General features: G+C 48.3%; 1 non-coding gene and 43 pseudogenes across 1 annotated transcript; all 44 read right to left on the reverse strand.

Annotated features, from left to right (window-relative positions):
* Positions 1 to 2,970: 2,970 nt before the first annotated feature.
* Positions 2,971 to 3,146, reverse strand: LOC143762491 (U2 spliceosomal RNA; annotated as a pseudogene).
* A 177-nt stretch (positions 3,147 to 3,323) lies between these two features.
* On the reverse strand, positions 3,324 to 3,499 carry LOC143763203 (U2 spliceosomal RNA; annotated as a pseudogene).
* A 177-nt stretch (positions 3,500 to 3,676) lies between these two features.
* On the reverse strand, positions 3,677 to 3,852 carry LOC143763005 (U2 spliceosomal RNA; annotated as a pseudogene).
* Positions 3,853 to 4,029: 177 nt separating this feature from the next.
* LOC143760627 (U2 spliceosomal RNA) lies at positions 4,030 to 4,205 on the reverse strand (annotated as a pseudogene).
* Positions 4,206 to 4,382: 177 nt separating this feature from the next.
* Positions 4,383 to 4,558, reverse strand: LOC143762878 (U2 spliceosomal RNA; annotated as a pseudogene).
* A 177-nt stretch (positions 4,559 to 4,735) lies between these two features.
* LOC143760488 (U2 spliceosomal RNA) lies at positions 4,736 to 4,911 on the reverse strand (annotated as a pseudogene).
* A 177-nt stretch (positions 4,912 to 5,088) lies between these two features.
* On the reverse strand, positions 5,089 to 5,264 carry LOC143763043 (U2 spliceosomal RNA; annotated as a pseudogene).
* Positions 5,265 to 5,429: 165 nt separating this feature from the next.
* LOC143763011 (U2 spliceosomal RNA) lies at positions 5,430 to 5,616 on the reverse strand. The gene has a single exon (XR_013212297.1). It is a non-coding gene; the product is annotated as a U2 spliceosomal RNA (small nuclear RNA).
* Positions 5,617 to 5,791: 175 nt separating this feature from the next.
* On the reverse strand, positions 5,792 to 5,969 carry LOC143762312 (U2 spliceosomal RNA; annotated as a pseudogene).
* Positions 5,970 to 6,146: 177 nt separating this feature from the next.
* LOC143818808 (U2 spliceosomal RNA) lies at positions 6,147 to 6,322 on the reverse strand (annotated as a pseudogene).
* A 177-nt stretch (positions 6,323 to 6,499) lies between these two features.
* Positions 6,500 to 6,675, reverse strand: LOC143762885 (U2 spliceosomal RNA; annotated as a pseudogene).
* Positions 6,676 to 6,851: 176 nt separating this feature from the next.
* Positions 6,852 to 7,028, reverse strand: LOC143761720 (U2 spliceosomal RNA; annotated as a pseudogene).
* A 177-nt stretch (positions 7,029 to 7,205) lies between these two features.
* LOC143762140 (U2 spliceosomal RNA) lies at positions 7,206 to 7,381 on the reverse strand (annotated as a pseudogene).
* A 177-nt stretch (positions 7,382 to 7,558) lies between these two features.
* On the reverse strand, positions 7,559 to 7,734 carry LOC143762725 (U2 spliceosomal RNA; annotated as a pseudogene).
* A 177-nt stretch (positions 7,735 to 7,911) lies between these two features.
* LOC143761082 (U2 spliceosomal RNA) lies at positions 7,912 to 8,087 on the reverse strand (annotated as a pseudogene).
* A 177-nt stretch (positions 8,088 to 8,264) lies between these two features.
* LOC143759740 (U2 spliceosomal RNA) lies at positions 8,265 to 8,440 on the reverse strand (annotated as a pseudogene).
* Positions 8,441 to 8,617: 177 nt separating this feature from the next.
* Positions 8,618 to 8,793, reverse strand: LOC143760770 (U2 spliceosomal RNA; annotated as a pseudogene).
* Positions 8,794 to 8,970: 177 nt separating this feature from the next.
* LOC143760508 (U2 spliceosomal RNA) lies at positions 8,971 to 9,146 on the reverse strand (annotated as a pseudogene).
* A 93-nt stretch (positions 9,147 to 9,239) lies between these two features.
* LOC143761333 (U2 spliceosomal RNA) lies at positions 9,240 to 9,415 on the reverse strand (annotated as a pseudogene).
* A 177-nt stretch (positions 9,416 to 9,592) lies between these two features.
* LOC143759741 (U2 spliceosomal RNA) lies at positions 9,593 to 9,768 on the reverse strand (annotated as a pseudogene).
* A 177-nt stretch (positions 9,769 to 9,945) lies between these two features.
* Positions 9,946 to 10,121, reverse strand: LOC143762353 (U2 spliceosomal RNA; annotated as a pseudogene).
* A 177-nt stretch (positions 10,122 to 10,298) lies between these two features.
* LOC143761083 (U2 spliceosomal RNA) lies at positions 10,299 to 10,474 on the reverse strand (annotated as a pseudogene).
* Positions 10,475 to 10,651: 177 nt separating this feature from the next.
* LOC143762306 (U2 spliceosomal RNA) lies at positions 10,652 to 10,827 on the reverse strand (annotated as a pseudogene).
* A 177-nt stretch (positions 10,828 to 11,004) lies between these two features.
* Positions 11,005 to 11,180, reverse strand: LOC143761570 (U2 spliceosomal RNA; annotated as a pseudogene).
* A 177-nt stretch (positions 11,181 to 11,357) lies between these two features.
* Positions 11,358 to 11,533, reverse strand: LOC143760531 (U2 spliceosomal RNA; annotated as a pseudogene).
* Positions 11,534 to 11,710: 177 nt separating this feature from the next.
* On the reverse strand, positions 11,711 to 11,886 carry LOC143761084 (U2 spliceosomal RNA; annotated as a pseudogene).
* A 212-nt stretch (positions 11,887 to 12,098) lies between these two features.
* LOC143763193 (U2 spliceosomal RNA) lies at positions 12,099 to 12,226 on the reverse strand (annotated as a pseudogene).
* Positions 12,227 to 12,403: 177 nt separating this feature from the next.
* On the reverse strand, positions 12,404 to 12,579 carry LOC143761085 (U2 spliceosomal RNA; annotated as a pseudogene).
* Positions 12,580 to 12,756: 177 nt separating this feature from the next.
* Positions 12,757 to 12,932, reverse strand: LOC143761086 (U2 spliceosomal RNA; annotated as a pseudogene).
* Positions 12,933 to 13,109: 177 nt separating this feature from the next.
* Positions 13,110 to 13,285, reverse strand: LOC143762008 (U2 spliceosomal RNA; annotated as a pseudogene).
* A 177-nt stretch (positions 13,286 to 13,462) lies between these two features.
* Positions 13,463 to 13,638, reverse strand: LOC143818908 (U2 spliceosomal RNA; annotated as a pseudogene).
* A 177-nt stretch (positions 13,639 to 13,815) lies between these two features.
* On the reverse strand, positions 13,816 to 13,991 carry LOC143759742 (U2 spliceosomal RNA; annotated as a pseudogene).
* A 177-nt stretch (positions 13,992 to 14,168) lies between these two features.
* Positions 14,169 to 14,344, reverse strand: LOC143761087 (U2 spliceosomal RNA; annotated as a pseudogene).
* A 177-nt stretch (positions 14,345 to 14,521) lies between these two features.
* Positions 14,522 to 14,697, reverse strand: LOC143759377 (U2 spliceosomal RNA; annotated as a pseudogene).
* A 177-nt stretch (positions 14,698 to 14,874) lies between these two features.
* Positions 14,875 to 15,050, reverse strand: LOC143761088 (U2 spliceosomal RNA; annotated as a pseudogene).
* Positions 15,051 to 15,225: 175 nt separating this feature from the next.
* On the reverse strand, positions 15,226 to 15,403 carry LOC143762580 (U2 spliceosomal RNA; annotated as a pseudogene).
* A 175-nt stretch (positions 15,404 to 15,578) lies between these two features.
* On the reverse strand, positions 15,579 to 15,756 carry LOC143759524 (U2 spliceosomal RNA; annotated as a pseudogene).
* A 177-nt stretch (positions 15,757 to 15,933) lies between these two features.
* On the reverse strand, positions 15,934 to 16,109 carry LOC143760728 (U2 spliceosomal RNA; annotated as a pseudogene).
* A 174-nt stretch (positions 16,110 to 16,283) lies between these two features.
* LOC143762673 (U2 spliceosomal RNA) lies at positions 16,284 to 16,462 on the reverse strand (annotated as a pseudogene).
* A 177-nt stretch (positions 16,463 to 16,639) lies between these two features.
* LOC143760032 (U2 spliceosomal RNA) lies at positions 16,640 to 16,815 on the reverse strand (annotated as a pseudogene).
* A 176-nt stretch (positions 16,816 to 16,991) lies between these two features.
* Positions 16,992 to 17,168, reverse strand: LOC143762267 (U2 spliceosomal RNA; annotated as a pseudogene).
* A 177-nt stretch (positions 17,169 to 17,345) lies between these two features.
* LOC143762141 (U2 spliceosomal RNA) lies at positions 17,346 to 17,521 on the reverse strand (annotated as a pseudogene).
* Positions 17,522 to 17,698: 177 nt separating this feature from the next.
* Positions 17,699 to 17,874, reverse strand: LOC143761880 (U2 spliceosomal RNA; annotated as a pseudogene).
* A 177-nt stretch (positions 17,875 to 18,051) lies between these two features.
* Positions 18,052 to 18,227, reverse strand: LOC143761582 (U2 spliceosomal RNA; annotated as a pseudogene).
* Positions 18,228 to 18,259: the final 32 nt, after the last annotated feature.

The following is an 18,259-nucleotide window of genomic DNA, read 5'->3' on the forward strand; positions in this document are numbered from 1 at the left end:
TCTTGATTGGACTCAGCCCTCGTCTGTTAAGAGTCTTCAGAAATTCTTGGGTTTCGCTAACTTCTACCGTCGTTTTATCGCTAATTTTTCTAGCATTGTGAAACCTTTGACGGATATGACCAAGAAGGGCTCCGATGTAGCCAACTGGGCTCCTGCTGCCGTGGAGGCTTTCCAGGAGTTGAAACGCCGGTTTACTTCGGCGCCTGTTTTGTGCCAGCCCGATGTCTCACTTCCCTTTCAGGTTGAGGTGGATGCTTCAGAGATTGGAGCGGGGGCCGTTTTGTCGCAGAGAGGCCCTGGTTGCTCTGTTATGAAACCTTGTGCCTTTTTCTCTAGGAAGTTTTCGCCTGCCGAGCGAAATTATGATGTGGGCAATCGGGAGTTGTTGGCCATGAAATGGGCATTTGAGGAGTGGCGTCATTGGCTCGAGGGTGCTAAGCATCGTGTGGTGGTCTTGACTGATCACAAAAATCTGATGTATCTCGAGTCTGCTAAACGCCTTAATCCGAGACAGGCCCGCTGGTCATTGTTTTTCTCCCGCTTTGATTTTGTTGTCTCGTATTTACCAGGTTCAAAGAATGTGAAGGCCGATGCTCTTTCTAGGAGCTTTGTGCCTGATGCTCCTGAAGTCGCTGATCCTGTTGGTATTCTTAAAGATGGAGTTATCTTGTCAGCTATTTCTCCGGATCTGCGACGTGTGTTGCAGAGATTTCAGGCGGATAGGCCTGAGTCTTGTCCACCTGACAGACTGTTTGTCCCGGATAAGTGGACCAGCAGAGTCATTTCCGAGGTTCATTCCTCGGTGTTGGCAGGTCACCCGGGAATTTTTGGCACCAGAGATCTGGTGGCCAGGTCCTTTTGGTGGCCTTCTTTGTCAAGGGATGTGCGGTCATTTGTGCAGTCCTGTGGGACTTGTGCTCGAGCTAAGCCTTGCTGTTCTCGTGCCAGCGGTTTGCTCTTGCCCTTGCCTGTCCCGAAGAGACCTTGGACACATATCTCCATGAATTTCATTTCTGATCTTCCGCTATCTCAGGGCATGTCCGTTATCTGGGTGATATGTGATCGCTTCTCCAAGATGGTCCATTTGGTTCCTTTGCCTAAGCTGCCTTCCTCTTCCGATCTGGTTCCTGTGTTTTTCCAGAACGTGGTTCGTTTGCACGGCATCCCTGAGAATATTGTGTCAGACAGAGGATCCCAGTTCGTTTCCAGGTTCTGGCGATCCTTTTGTAGTAGGATGGGCATTGATTTGTCGTTTTCGTCTGCTTTCCATCCTCAGACTAATGGACAGACGGAGCGAACCAATCAGACTTTGGAGGCTTATTTGAGGTGTTTTGTCTCTGCTGATCAGGACGATTGGGTGACATTCTTGCCGTTGGCTGAGTTTGCCCTTAATAATCGGGCTAGTTCCGCCACCTTGGTTTCGCCTTTTTTCTGCAACTCTGGTTTCCATCCTCGCTTTTCTTCGGGTCATGTGGAGCCTTCTGACTGTCCTGGGGTGGATTCTGTGGTGGATAGGTTGCAGCGGATCTGGAATCATGTGGTGGACAACTTGAAGTTGTCACAGGAGAGGGCTCAGCGCTTTGCCAACCGCCGCCGCGGTGTGGGTCCCCGACTACGCGTTGGGGATTTGGTGTGGCTTTCTTCCCGCTTTGTTCCTATGAAGGTCTCCTCTCCCAAGTTTAAACCTCGTTTTATTGGGCCTTACAAGATATTGGAAATCCTTAATCCTGTATCTTTTCGTCTGGATCTTCCTGTGTCGTTTGCTATTCACAATGTATTTCATAGGTCCTTGTTGCGGCGGTACATTGTGCCTGTAGTTCCTTCTGCCGAGCCTCCTGCTCCGGTGTTGGTTGAGGGCGAGTTGGAGTACGTGGTGGAGAAGATCTTGGATTCTCGCCTCTCCAGGCGGAGGCTTCAGTACCTGGTCAAGTGGAAGGGCTATGGTCAGGAGGATAATTCCTGGGTGGTCGCCTCTGATGTTCATGCGGCCGATTTAGTTCGTGCCTTTCATGCCGCTCATCCTGATCGCCCTGGTGGTCGTGGTGAGGGTTCGGTGACCCCTCACTAAGGGGGGGGTACTGTTGTGAATTCGCTTTTTGCTCCCTCTAGTGGTTACTAGTTTTTTGACTCTGGTTTTTCTGTCATTCCTTTTATCCGCACCTGGGTCGTTAGTTAGGGGTGTTGCTATTTAAGCTCCCTGGACCTTCAGTTCAATGCCTGGCAACGTAGTTATCAGAGCTAGTCTGCTGTGCTCTTGTCTACTGATCCTGGTTCCAGTTATATCAGCTAAGTCTGCCTTTTTGCTTTTTGCTTTTTGTTTTGGTTTTGTATTTTTGTCCAGCTTGTTCCAAATCTATATCCTGATCTTTGCTGGAAGCTCTAGGGGGCTGGTGTTCTCCCCCCGGACCGTTAGACGGTTCGGGGGTTCTTGAATTTCCAGTGTGGATTTTGATAGGGTTTTTGTTGACCATATAAGTTACCTTTCTTTATTCTGCTATCAGTAAGCGGGCCTCTCTGTGCTAAACCTGGTTCATTTCTGTGTTTGTCATTTCCTCTTACCTCACCGTTATTATTTGTGGGGGGGCTTCTATCCAGCTTTGGGGTTCCCTTCTCTGGAGGCAAGAAAGGTCTTTGTTTTTCCTCTACTAGGGGTAGTTAGATTCTCCGGCTGGAGCGTGTCATCTAGAATCATCGTAGGAATGATCCCCGGCTATTTCTAGTGTTGGCGTTAGGAGTAGATATATGGTCAACCCAGTTACCACTGCCCTATGAGCTGGTTTTTTGTATTCTGCAGACTTCCACGTTCCTCTGAGACCCTCGCCATTGGGGTCATAACACGAAACCCACTGTGGAGACATAGCAAAAGATTGCCGCAGGGAAGACATTTTCCAGAAACTCTGGAAGCTCTGTAGATGACAGTTCTGCGGTGTGCGTGTGTTCAAGCTGTGCACAACGCGTTTTGAATCTGCATAACCACACCCTCCATCCCCATTGTGACAGCACGTGAAGGTTCCATGCGACAAAGCAAGCTCCATTTCCAGCTCCCTATTCCAAAAATCCATTTAATATATGGTCCCCAAATAGGGGACGTATCAGATAAGAACAGACTCTACGCTTGATCTTGAGCCATTTGGCCGAGAAGCGATGATCAGAAATGGTTTGCCACTTGGGCCGCACCAAGGCCTACAACCAAAACCCACTGTGGAGACATAGCAAAAGATTGCCGCAGGGAAGACATTTTCCAGAAACTTTGGAAGCTCTGTAGATGACAGTTCTGCGGTGTGCGTGTGTTCAAGCTGTATACAACGCGTTTTGAATCTGCATAACCACACCCTCCATCCCCATTGTGACAGCACGTGAAGGTTCCGTGCGACAAAGCAAGCTCCATTTCCAGCTCCCTATTCCAAAAATCCATTAAATATATGGTCCCCAAATAGGGGACGTATCAGATAAGAACAGACTCTACGCTTGATCTTGAGCCATTTGTCCGGGAAGCGATGATCAGAAATGGTTTGCCACTTGGGCCGCACCAAGGCCTACAACCGAAACCCACTGTGGAGACATAGCAAAAGATTGCCGCAGGGAAGACATTTTCCAGAAACTTTGGAAGTTCTGTAGATGACAGTTCTGCGGTGTGCGTGTGTTCAAGCTGTATACAACGCGTTTCGAATCTGCATAACCACACCCTCCATCCCCATTGTGACAGCACGTGAAGGTTCCGTGCGACAAAGCAAGCTCCATTTCCAGCTCCGTATTGCAAAAATCCATTTAATATATGGTCCCCAAATAGGGGACGTATCAGATAAGAACAGACTCTACGCTTGATCGTGAGCCATTTGGCCGAGAAACGATGATCAGAAATGGTTTGCCACTTGGGCCGCACCAAGGCCTACAACCAAAACCCACTGTGGAGACATAGCAAAAGATTGCCGCAGGGAAGACATTTTCCAGAAACTCTGGAAGCTCTGTAGATGACAGTTCTGCGGTGTGCGTGTGTTCAAGCTGTGCACAATGCGTTTCGAATCTGCATAACCACACCCTCCATCCCCATTGTGACAGCACGTGAAGGTTCCGTGTGACAAAGCAAGCTCCATTTCCAGCTCCCTGTTCCAAAAATCTATTTAATATATGGTCCCCAAATAGGGGACGTATCAGATAAGAACAGACACTACGCTTGATCTTGAGCCATTTGGCCGAGAAGCGATGATCAGAAATGGTTTGCCACTTGGGCCGCACCAAGGCCTACAACCGAAACCCACTGTGGAGACATAGCAAAAGATTGCCGCAGGGAAGACATTTTCCAGAAACTCTGGAAGTTCTGTAGATGACAGTTCTGCGGTGTGCGTGTGTTCAAGCTGTGCACAACGCGTTTTGAATCTGCATAACCACACCCTCCATCCCCATTGTGACAGCACGTGAAGGTTCCGTGTGACAAAGCAAGCTCCATTTCCAGCTCCCTATTCCAAAAATCCATTTAATATATGGTCCCAAAATAGGGGACGTATCAGATAAGAACAGACACTACGCTTGATCTTGAGCCATTTGGCCGAGAAGCGATGATAAGAAATGGTTTGCCACTTGGGCCGCACCAAGGCCTACAACCGAAACCCACTGTGGAGACATAGCAAAAGATGGCCGCAGGGAAGACATTTTCCAGAAACTCTGGAAGCTCTGTTGATGACAGTTCTGCGGTGTGCGTGTGTTCAAGCTGTGCACAACGCGTTTTGAATCTGCATAACCACACCCTCCATCCCCATTGTGACAGCACGTGAAGGTTCCGTGCGACAAAGCAAGCTCCATTTCCAGCTCCCTATTCCAAAAATCTATTTAACATATGGTCCCCAAATAGGGGACGTATCAGATAAGAACAGACACTACGCTTGATCTTGAGCCATTTGGCCGAGAAGCGATGATCAGAAATGGTTTGCCACTTGGGCCGCACCAAGGCCTACAACCGAAACCCACTGTGGAGACATAGCAAAAGATTGCCGCAGGGAAGACATTTTCCAGAAACTCTGGAAGTTCTGTAGATGACAGTTCTGCGGTGTGCGTGTGTTCAAGCTGTGCACAACGCGTTTTGAATCTGCATAACCACACCCTCCATCCCCATTGTGACAGCACGTGAAGGTTCCGTGTGACAAAGCAAGCTCCATTTCCAGCTCCCTATTCCAAAAATCCATTTAATATATGGTCCCAAAATAGGGGACGTATCAGATAAGAACAGACACAACGCTTGATCTTGAGCCATTTGGCCGAGAAGCGATGATAAGAAATGGTTTGCCACTTGGGCCGCACCAAGGCCTACAACCGAAACCCACTGTGGAGACATAGCAAAAGATTGCCGCAGGAAAGACATTTTCCAGAAACTCTGGAAGCTCTGTCGATGACAGTTCTGCGGTGTGCTTGTGTTCAAGCTGTGCACAACGCGTTTTGAATCTGCATAACCACACCCTCCATCCCCATTGTGACAGCACGTGAAGGTTCCGTGTCACAAAGCAAGCTCCATTTCCAGCTCCCTATTCCAAAAATCCATTTAATATATGGTCCCAAATAGGGGACGTATCAGATAAGAACAGACACTACGCTTGATCTTGAGCCATTTGGCCGAGAAGTGATGATCAGAAATGGTTTGCCACTTGGGCCGCACCAAGGCCTAAAACCGAAACCCACTGTGGAGACATAGCAAAAGATTGCTGCAGGGAAGACATTTTCCAGAAACTCTGGAAGTTCTGTAGATGACAGTTCTGCGGTGTGCGTGTGTTCAAGCTGTGCACAACGCGTTTTGAATCTGCATAATTACACCCTCCATCCCCATTGTGACAGCACGTGAAGGTTCCGTGCGACAAAGCAAGCTCCATTTCCAGCTCCCTATTCCAAAAATCTATTTAATATATGGTCCCCAAATAGGGGACGTATCAGATAAGAACAGACACTACGCTTGATCTTGAGCCATTTGGCCAAGAAGCGATGATCAGAAATGGTTTGCCACTTGGGCCGCACCAAGGCCTACAACCGAAACCCACTGTGGAGACATAGCAAAAGATTGCCGCAGGGAAGACATTTTCCAGAAACTCTGGAAGCTCTGTAGATGACAGTTCTGCGGTGTGCGTGTGTTCAAGCTGTGCACAACGCGTTTTGAATCTGCATAACCACACCCTCCATCCCCATTGTGACAGCACGTGAAGGTTCCGTGCGACGAAGCAAGCTCCATTTCCAGCTCCGTATTCCAAAAATCCATTTAATATATGGTCCCCAAATAGGGGACGTATCAGATAAGAACAGACACTACGCTTGATCTTGAGCCATTTGGCCGAGAAGCGATGATCAGAAATGATTTGCCACTTAGGCCACACCAAGGCCTACAACCGAAACCCACTGTGGAGACATAGCAAAAGATTGCCGCAGGGAAGACATTTTCCAGAAACTCTGGAAGTTCTGTAGATGACAGTTCTGCGGTGTGCGTGTGTTCAAGCTGTGCACAACGCGTTTTTAATCTGCATAACCACACCCTCCATCCCCATTGTGACAGCACGTGAAGGTTCCGTGTGACAAAGCAAGCTCCATTTCCAGCTCCCTATTCCAAAAATCCATTTAATATATGGTCCCAAAATAGGGGACGTATCAGATAAGAACAGACACTACGCTTGATCTTGAGCCATTTGGCCGAGAAGCGATGATAAGAAATGGTTTGCCACTTGGGCCGCACCAAGGCCTACAACCGAAACCCACTGTGGAGACATAGCAAAAGATGGCCGCAGGGAAGACATTTTCCAGAAACTCTGGAAGTTCTGTAGATGACAGTTCTGCGGTGTGCGTGTGTTCAAGCTGTGCACAACGCGTTTTGAATCTGCATAACCACACCCTCCATCCCCATTGTGACAGCAAGTGAAGGTTCCGTGCGACAAAGCAAGCTCCATTTCCAGTTCCCTATTCCAAAAATCTATTTAATATATGGTCCCCAAATAGGGTACATATCAGATAAGAACAGACACTACGCTTGATCTTGAGCCATTTGGCCGAGAAGCGATGATCAGAAATGGTTTGCCACTTGGGCCGCACCAAGGCCTACAACCGAAACCCACTGTGGAGACATAGCAAAAGATTGCCGCAGGGAAGACATTTTCCAGAAACTTTGGAAGCTCTGTAGATGACAGTTCTGCGGTGTGCGTGTGTTCAAGCTGTATACAACGCGTTTCGAATCTGCATAACCACACCCTCCATCCCCATTGTGACAGCACGTGAAGGTTCCGTGCGACAAAGCAAGCTCCATTGCCAGCTCCCTATTCCAAAAATCCATTTAATATATGGTCCCCAAATAGGGGACGTATCAGATAAGAACAGACTCTACGCTTGATCTTGAGCCATTTGGCCGAGAAGCGATGATCAGAAATGGTTTGCCATTTGGGCCGCACCAAGGCCTACAACCGAAACCCACTGTGGAGACATAGCAAAAGATTGCCGCAGGGAAGACATTTTCCAGAAACTCTGGAAGCTCTGTAGATGACAGTTCTGCGGTGTGCGTGTGTTCAAGCTGTGCACAACGCGTTTTGAATCTGCATAACCACACCCTCCATCCCCATTGTGACAGCACGTGAAGGTTCCGTGCGACAAAGCAAGCTCCATTTCCAGCATCCTATTCCAAAAATCCATTTAATATATGGTCCCCAAATAAGGGACGTATCAGATAAGAACAGACTCTACGCTTGATCTTGAGCCATTTGGCCGAGAAGCGATGATCAGAAATGGTTTGCCACTTGGGCCGCACCAAGGCCTACAACCGAAACCCACTGTGGAGACTTAGCAAAAGATTGCCGCAGGGAAGACATTTTCCAGAAACTCTGGAAGCTCTGTAGATGACAGTTCTGCGGTGTGCGTGTGTTCAAGCTGTGCACAACGCGTTTTGAATCTGCATAACCACACCCTCCATCCCCATTGTGACAGCACGTGAAGGTTCCGTGTGACAAAGCAAGCTCCATTTCCAGCTCCCTATTCCAAAAATCCATTTAATATATGGTCCCCAAATAGGGGACGTATCAGATAAGAACAGACACTACGCTTGATCTTGAGCCATTTGGCCGAGAAGCGATGATCAGAAATGGTTTGCCACTTGGGCCGCACCAAGGCCTAAAACCGAAACCCACTGTGGAGACATAGCAAAAGATTGCCGCAGGGAAGACATTTTCCAGAAACTCTGGAAGCTCTGTCGATGACAGTTCTGCGGTGTGCGTGTGTTCAAGCTGTGCACAACGCGTTTTGAATCTGCATAACCACACCCTCCATCCCCATTGTGACAGCACGTGAAGGTTCCGTGCGACAAAGCAAGCTCCATTTCCAGCTCCCTATTCCAAAAATCTATTTAATATATGGTCCCCAAATAGGGGACGTATCAGATAAGAACAGACACTACGCTTGATCTTGAGCCATTTGGCCGAGAAGCGATGATCAGAAATGGTTTGCCACTTGGGCCGCACCAAGGCCTACAACCGAAACCCACTGTGGAGACATAGCAAAAGATTGCCGCAGGGAAGACATTTTCCAAAAACTCTGGAAGCTCTGTAGATGACAGTTCTGCGGTGTGCGTGTGTTCAAGCTGTGCACAACGCGTTTTGAATCTGCATAACCACACCCTCCATCCCCATTGTGACAGCACGTGAAGGTTCCATGCGACAAAGCAAGCTCCATTTCCAGCTCCCTATTCCAAAAATCTATTTAATATATGGTCCCCAAATAGGGGACATATCAGATAAGAACAGACACTACGCTTGATCTTGAGCCATTTGGCCGAGAAGCGATGATCAGAAATGGTTTGCCACTTGGGCCGCACCAAGGCCTACAACCGAAACCCACTGTGGAGACATAGCAAAAGATTGCCGCAGGGAAGACATTTTCCAGAAACTCTGGAAGCTCTGTAGATGACAGTTCTGCGGTGTGCGTGTGTTCAAGCTGTGCACAACGCGTTTTGAATCTGCATAACCACACCCTCCATCCCCATTATGACAGCACGTGAAGGTTCCGTGCGACAAAGCAAGCTCCATTTCCAGCTCCCTATTCCAAAAATCCATTTAATATATGGTCCCCAAATAGGGGACGTATCAGATAAGAACAGACACTACGCTTGATCTTGAGCCATTTGGCCGAGAAGCGATGATCAGAAATGGTTTGCCACTTGGGCCGCACCAAGGCCTACAACCGAAACCCACTGTGGAGACAAGCTGTGCACAACGCGTTTTGAATCTGCATAACCACACCCTCCATCCCCATTGTGACAGCACGTGAAGGTTCCATGCGACAAAGCAAGCTCCATTTCCAGCTCCCTATTCCAAAAATCTATTTAATATATGGTCCCCAAATAGGGGACGTATCAGATAAGAACAGACACTACGCTTGATCTTGAGCCATTTGGCCGAGAAGCGATGATCAGAAATGGTTTGCCACTTGGGCCGCACCAAGGCCTACAACCGAAACCCACTGTGGAGACATAGCAAAAGATTGCCGCAGGGAAGACATTTTCCAGAAACTCTGGAAGCTCTGTAGATGACAGTTCTGCGGTGTGCGTGTGTTCAAGCTGTGCACAACGCGTTTTGAATCTGCATAACCACACCCTCCATCCCCATTGTGACAGCACGTGAAGGTTCCGTGCGACAAAGCAAGCTCCATTTCCAGCTCCCTATTCCAAAAATCTATTTAATATATGGTCCCCAAATAGGGGACGTATCAGATAAGAACAGACACTACGCTTGATCTTGAGCCATTTGGCCGAGAAGCGATGATCAGAAATGGTTCGCCATTTGGGCCGCACCAAGGCCTACAACCGAAACCCACTGTGGAGACATAGCAAAAGATTGCCGCAGGGAAGACATTTTCCAGAAACTCTGGAAGCTCTGTAGATGACAGTTCTGCGGTGTGCGTGTGTTCAAGCTGTGCACAACGCGTTTTGAATCTGCATAACCACACCCTCCATCCCCATTGTGACAGCTCGTGAAGGTTCCGTGCGACAAAGCAAGCTCCATTTCCAGCATCCTATTCCAAAAATCCATTTAATATATGGTCCCCAAATAGGGGACGTATCAGATAAGAACAGACTCTACGCTTGATCTTGAGCCATTTGGCCGAGAAGCGATGATCAGAAATGATTTGCCACTTGGGCCGCACCAAGGCCTACAACCGAAACCCACTGTGGAGACTTAGCAAAAGATTGCCGCAGGGAAGACATTTTCCAGAAACTCTGGAAGCTCTGTAGATGACAGTTCTGCGGTGTGCGTGTGTTCAAGCTGTGCACAACGCGTTTCGAATCTGCATAACCACACCCTCCATCCCCATTGTGACAGCACGTGAAGGTTCCGTGTGACAAAGCAAGCTCCATTTCCAGCTCCCTATTCCAAAAATCCATTTAATATATGGTCCCCAAATAGGGGACGTATCAGATAAGAACAGACACTACGCTTGATCTTGAGCCATTTGGCCGAGAAGCGATGATCAGAAATGGTTTGCCACTTGGGCCGCACCAAGGCCTACAACCGAAACCCACTGTGGAGACATAGCAAAAGATTGCCGCAGGGAAGACATTTTCCAGAAACTCTGGAAGCTCTGTAGATGACAGTTCTGCGGTGTGCGTGTGTTCAAGCTGTGCACAACGCGTTTTGAATCTGCATAACCACACCCTCCATCCCCATTGTGACAGCACGTGAAGGTTCCGTGCGACGAAGCAAGCTCCATTTCCAGCTCCCTATTCCAAAAATCCATTTAATATATGGTGCCCAAATAGGGGACGTATCAGATAAGAACAGACACTACGCTTGATCTTGAGCCATTTGGCCGAGAAGCGATGATCAGAAATGGTTTGCCACTTGGGCCACACCAAGGCCTACAACCGAAACCCACTGTGGAGACATAGCAAAAGATTGCCGCAGGGAAGACATTTTCCAGAAACTCTGGAAGCTCTGTAGATGACAGTTCTGCGGTGTGCGTGTGTTCAAGCTGTGCACAACGCGTTTTGAATCTGCATAACCACACCCTCCATCCCCATTGTGACAGCACGTGAAGGTTCCGTGCGACAAAGCAAGCTCCATTTCCAGCTCCCTATTCCAAAAATCTATTTAATATATGGTCCCCAAATAGGGGACGTATCAGATAAGAACAGACACTACACTTGATCTTGAGCCATTTGGCCGAGAAGCGATGATCAGAAATGGTTTGCCACTTGGGCCGCACCAAGGCCTACAACCGAAACCCACTGTGGAGACATAGCAAAAGATTGCCGCAGGGAAGACATTTTCCAAAAACTCTGGAAGCTCTGTAGATGACAGTTCTGCGGTGTGCGTGTGTTCAAGCAGTGCACAACGCGTTTTGAATCTGCATAACCACACCCTCCATCCCCATTGTGACAGTACGTGAAGGTTCCGTGTGACAAAGCAAGCTCCATTTCCAGCTCCCTATTCCAAAAATCTATTTAATATATGGTCCCCAAATAGGGGACGTATCAGATAAGAACAGACACTACGCTTGATCTTGAGCCATTTGGCCGAGAAGCGATGATCAGAAATGGTTTGCCACTTGGGCCGCACCAAGGCCTACAACCGAAACCCACTGTGGAGACATAGCAAAAGATTGCCGCAGGGAAGACATTTTCCAAAAACTCTGGAAGCTCTGTAGATGACAGTTCTGCGGTGTGCGTGTGTTCAAGCTGTGCACAACACGTTTTGAATCTGCATAACCACACCCTCCATCCCCATTGTGACAGCACGTGAAGGTTCCGTGTGACAAAGCAAGCTCCATTTCCAGCTCCCTATTCCAAAAATCCATTTAATATATGGTCCCCAAATAGGGGACGTATCAGATAAGAACAGACACTACGCTTGATCTTGAGCCATTTGGCCGAGAAGCGATGATCAGAAATCGTTTGCCACTTGGGCCGCATCAAGGCCTAAAACCGAAACCCACTGTGGAGACATAGCAAAAGATTGCCGCAGGGAAGACATTTTCCAGAAACTCTGGAAGCTCTGTCGATGACAGTTCTGCGGTGTGCGTGTGTTCAAGCTGTGCACAACGCGTTTTGAATCTGCATAACCACACCCTCCATCCCCATTGTGACAGCACGTGAAGGTTCCGTGCGACAAAGCAAGCTCCATTTCCAGCTCCCTATTTAATATATGGTCCCCAAATAGGGGACGTATCAGATAAGAACAGACACTACGCTTGATCTTGAGCCATTTGGCCGAGAAGCGATGATCAGAAATGGTTTGCCACTTGGGCCGCACCAAGGCCTACAACCGAAACCCACTGTGGAGACATAGCAAAAGATTGCCGCAGGGAAGACATTTTCCAGAAACTCTGGAAGCTCTGTCGATGACAGTTCTGCAGTGTGCGTGTGTTCAAGCTGTGCACAACGCGTTTTGAATCTGCATAACCACACCCTCCATCCCCATTGTGACAGCACGTGAAGGTTCCGTGTGACAAAGCAAGCTCCATTTCCAGCTCCCTATTCCAAAAATCCATTTAATATATGGTCCCCAAATAGGGGACGTATCAGATAAGAACAGACACTACGCTTGATCTTGAGCCATTTGGCCGAGAAGCGATGATCAGAAATGGTTTGCCACTTGGGCCGCACCAAGGCCTACAACCGAAACCCACTGTGGAGACATAGCAAAAGATTGCCGCAGGGAAGACATTTTCCAGAAACTCTGGAAGTTCTGTAGATGATAGTTCTGCGGTGTGCGTGTGTTCAAGCTGTGCACAACGCGTTTTGAATCTGCATAACCACACCCTCCATCCCCATTGTGACAGCACGTGAAGGTTCCGTGTGACAAAGCAAGCTCCATTTCCAGCTCCCTATTCCAAAAATCCATTTAATATATGGTCCCCAAATAGGGGACGTATCAGATAAGAACAGACACTACGCTTGATCTTGAGCCATTTGGCCGAGAAGCGATGATCAGAAATGGTTTGCCACTTGGGCCGCACCAAGGCCTACAACCGAAACCCACTGTGGAGACATAGCAAAAGATTGCCGCAGGGAAGACATTTTCCAGAAACTCTGGAAGTTCTGTAGATGATAGTTCTGCGGTGTGCGTGTGTTCAAGCTGTGCACAACGCGTTTTGAATCTGCATAACCACACCCTCCATCCCCATTGTGACAGCACGTGAAGGTTCCGTGCGACAAAGCAAGCTCCATTTCCAGCTCCCTATTCCAAAAATCTATTTAATATATGGTCCCCAAATAGGGGACATATCAGATAAGAGCAGACACTACGCTTGATCTTGAGCCATTTGGCCAAGAAGCGATGATCAGAAATGGTTTGCCACTTGGGCCGCACCAAGGCCTACAACCGAAACCCACTGTGGAGACATAGCAAAAGATTGCCGCAGGGAAGACATTTTCCAGAAACTCTGGAAGCTCTGTCGATGACAGTTCTGCGGTGTGCGTGTGTTCAAGCTGTGCACAACGCGTTTTGAATCTGCATAACCACACCCTCCATCCCCATTGTGACAGCACATGAAGGTTCCGTGCGACAAAGCAAGCTCCATTTCCAGCTCCCTATTCCAAAAATCTATTTAATATATGGTCCCCAAATAGGGGACGTATCAGATAAGAACAGACACTACGCTTGATCTTGAGCCATTTGGCCGAGAAGCGATGATCAGAAATGGTTTGCCACTTGGGCCGCACCAAGGCCTAAAACCGAAACCCACTGTGGAGACATAGCAAAAGATTGCCGCAGGGAAGACATTTTCCAGAAACTCTGGAAGCTCTGTCGATGACAGTTCTGCGGTGTGCGTGTGTTCAAGCTGTGCACAACGCGTTTTGAATCTGCATAACCACACCCTCCATCCCCATTGTGACAGCACGTGAAGGTTCCGTGCGACAAAGCAAGCTCCATTTCCAGCTCCCTATTCCAAAAATCTATTTAATATATGGTCCCCAAATAGGGGACGTATCAGATAAGAACAGACACTACGCTTGATCTTGAGCCATTTGGCCGAGAAGCGATGATCAGAAATGGTTTGCCACTTGGGCCGCACCAAGGCCTACAACCGAAACCCACTGTGGAGACATAGCAAAAGATTGCCGCAGGGAAGACATTTTCCAAAAACTCTGGAAGCTCTGTAGATGACAGTTCTGCGGTGTGCGTGTGTTCAAGCTGTGCACAACGCGTTTTGAATCTGCATAACCACACCCTCCATCCCCATTGTGACAGCACGTGAAGGTTCCGTGTGACAAAGCAAGCTCCATTTCCAGCTCCCTATTCCAAAAATCCATTTAATATATGGTCCCCAAATAGGGGACGTATCAGATAAGAACAGACACTACGCTTGATCTTGAGCCATTTGGCCGAGAAGCGATGATCAGAAATGGTTTGCCACTTGGGCCGCACCAAGGCCTAAAACCGAAACCCACTGTGGAGACATAGCAAAAGATTGCCGCAGGGAAGACATTTTCCAGAAACTCTGGAAGCTCTGTCGATGACAGTTCTGCGGTGTGCGTGTGTTCAAGCTGTGCACAACGCGTTTTGAATCTGCATAACCACACCCTCCATCCCCACTGTGACAGCACGTGAAGGTTCCGTGCGACAAAGCAAGCTCCATTTCCAGCTCCCTATTCCAAAAATCTATTTAATATATGGTCCCCAAATAGGGGACGTATCAGATAAGAACAGACACTACGCTTGATCTTGAGCCATTTGGCCGAGAAGCGATGATCAGAAATGGTTTGCCACTTGGGCCGCACCAAGGCCTACAACCGAAACCCACTGTGGAGACATAGCAAAAGATTGCCGCAGGGAAGACATTTTCCAGAAACTCTGGAAGCTCTGTCGATGACAGTTCTGCAGTGTGCGTGTGTTCAAGCTGTGCACAACGCGTTTTGAATCTGCATAACCACACCCTCCATCCCCATTGTGACAGCACGTGAAGGTTCCGTGTGACAAAGCAAGCTCCATTTCCAGCTCCCTATTCCAAAAATCCATTTAATATATGGTCCCCAAATAGGGGACGTATCAGATAAGAACAGACACTACGCTTGATCTTGAGCCATTTGGCCGAGAAGCGATGATCAGAAATGGTTTGCCACTTGGGCCGCACCAAGGCCTACAACCGAAACCCACTGTGGAGACATAGCAAAAGATTGCCGCAGGGAAGACATTTTCCAGAAACTCTGGAGGTTCTGTAGATGATAGTTCTGCGGTGTGCGTGTGTTCAAGCTGTGCACAACGCGTTTTGAATCTGCATAACCACACCCTTCATCCCCATTGTGACAGCACGTGAAGGTTCCGTGCGACAAAGCATGCTCCATTTCCAGCTCCCTATTCCAAAAATCTATTTAATATATGGTCCCCAAATAGGGGACATATCAGATAAGAGCAGACACTACGCTTGATCTTGAGCCATTTGGCCAAGAAGCGATGATCAGAAATGGTTTGCCACTTGGGCCGCACCAAGGCCTACAACCGAAACCCACTGTGGAGACATAGCAAAAGATTGCCGCAGGGAAGACATTTTCCAGAAACTCTGGAAGCTCTGTCGATGACAGTTCTGCGGTGTGCGTGTGTTCAAGCTGTGCACAACGCGTTTTGAATCTGCATAACCACACCCTCCATCCCCATTGTGACAGCATGTGAAGGTTCCGTCCGACGAAGCAAGCTCCATTTCCAGCTCCGTTTTCCAAAAATCCATTTAATATATGGTCCCCAAATAGGGGACGTATCAGATAAGAACAGACACTACGCTTGATCTTGAGCCATTTGGCCGAGAAGCGATGATCAGAAATGGTTTGCCACTTAGGCCTCACCAAGGCCTACAACCGTAACCCACTGTGGAGACATAGCAAAAGATTGCCGCAGGGAAGACATTTTCCAGAAACCCTGGAAGCTCTGTAGATGACAGTTCTGCGGTGTGCGTGTGTTCAAGCTGTGCACAACGCATTTTGAATCTGCATAACCACACCCTCCATCCTCATTGTGACAGCACCTGAAGGTTCTGTGCGACAAAGCAAGCTCCATTTCCAGCTCCCTATTCCAAAAATCTATTTAATATATGGTCCCCAAATAGGGGACGTATCAGATAAGAACAGACACTACGCTTGATCTTGAGCCATTTGGCCGAGAAACGATGATCAGAAATGGTTTGCCACTTGGGCCGCACCAAGGCCTACAACCGAAACCCACTGTGGAGACATAGCAAAAGATTGCCGCAGGGAAGACATTTTCCAGAAACTCTGGAAGCTTTGTCGATGACAGTTCTGCGGTGTGCGTGTGTTCAAGCTGTGCACAACGCGTTTTGAATCTGCATAATCACACCCTCCATCCCCATTGTGACAGCACGTGAAGGTTCCGTGTGACAAAGCAAGCTCCATTTCCAGCTCCCTATTCCAAAAATCCATTTAATATATGGTCCCCAAATAGGGGACGTATCCGAGAAGAACAGACACTACGCTTGATCTTGAGCCATTTGGCCGAGAAGCGATGATCAGAAATGGTTTGCCACTTGGGCCGCCCCAAGGCCTACAACTGAAACCCACTGTGGAGACATAGCAAAAGATTGCCGCAGGGAAGACATTTTCCAGAAACTCTGGAAGCTCTGTAGATGACAGTTCTGCGGTGTGCGTGTGTTCAAGCTGTGCACAACGCGTTTTGAATCTGCATAACCACACCCTCCATCCCCATTGTGACAGCACGTGAAGGTTCCGTGCGACAAAGCAAGCTCCATTTCCAGCTCCCTATTCCAAAAATCCATTTAATATATGGTCCCCAAATAGGGGACGTATCAGATAAGAACAGACACTACGCTTGATCTTGAGCCATTTGGCCGAGAAGCGATGATCAGAAATGGTGTGCCACTTGGGCCGCACCAAGGCCTACAACCGAAACCCACTGTGGAGACATAGCAAAAGATTGCCGCAGGGAAGACATTTTCCAGAAACTCTGGAAGTTCTGTAGATGACAGTTCTGCGGTGTGCGTGTGTTCAAGCTGTGCACAACGCGTTTTGAATCTGCATAACCACACCCTCCATCCCCATTGTGACAGCAAGTGAAGGTTCCGTGCGACAAAGCAAGCTCCATTTCCAGTTCCCTATTCCAAAAATCTATTTAATATATGGTCCCCAAATAGGGTACGTATCAGATAAGAACAGACACTACGCTTGATCTTGAGCCATTTGGCCGAGAAGCGATGATCAGAAATGGTTTGCCACTTGGGCCGCACCAAGGCCTACAACCGAAACCCACTGTGGAGACATAGCAAAAGATTGCCGCAGGGAAGACATTTTCCAGAAACTCTGGAAGCTCTGTAGATGACAGTTCTGCGGTGTGCGTGTGTTCAAGCTGTATACAACGCGTTTCGAATCTGCATAACCACACCCTCCATCCCCATTGTGACAGCACGTGAAGGTTCCGTGCGACAAAGCAAGCTCCATTGCCAGCTCCCTATTCCAAAAATCCATTTAATATATGGTCCCCAAATAGGGGACGTATCAGATAAGAACAGACTCTACGCTTGATCTTGAGCCATTTGGCCGAGAAGCGATGATCAGAAATGGTTTGCCATTTGGGCCGCACCAAGGCCTACAACCGAAACCCACTGTGGAGACATAGCAAAAGATTGCCGCAGGGAAGACATTTTCCAGAAACTCTGGAAGCTCTGTAGATGACAGTTCTGCGGTGTGCGTGTGTTCAAGCTGTGCACAACGCGTTTTGAATCTGCATAACCACACCCTCCATCCCCATTGTGACAGCACGTGAAGGTTCCGTGCGACAAAGCAAGCTCCATTTCCAGCATCCTATTCCAAAAATCCATTTAATATATGGTCCCCAAATAGGGGACGTATCAGATAAGAACAGACTCTACGCTTGATCTTGAGCCATTTGGCCGAGAAGCGATGATCAGAAATGGTTTGCCACTTGGGCCACACCAAGGCCTACAACCGAAACCCACTGTGGAGACATAGCAAAAGATTGCCGCAGGGAAGACATTTTCCAGAAACTCTGGAAGCTCTGTAGATGACAGTTCTGCGGTGTGCGTGTGTTCAAGCTGTGCACAACGCGTTTTGAATCTGCATAACCACACCCTCCATCCCCATTGTGACAGCACGTGAAGGTTCCGTGCGACAAAGCAAGCTCCATTTCCAGCTCCCTATTCCAAAAATCTATTTAATATATGGTCCCCAAATAGGGGACGTATCAGATAAGAACAGACACTACACTTGATCTTGAGCCATTTGGCCGAGAAGCGATGATCAGAAATGGTTTGCCACTTGGGCCGCACC

The sequence above is a fragment of the Ranitomeya variabilis genome, chromosome 3, assembly GCF_051348905.1.
Source record: "Ranitomeya variabilis isolate aRanVar5 chromosome 3, aRanVar5.hap1, whole genome shotgun sequence".
In the NCBI taxonomy this organism is placed as follows: Eukaryota; Metazoa; Chordata; class Amphibia; order Anura; family Dendrobatidae; genus Ranitomeya; species Ranitomeya variabilis.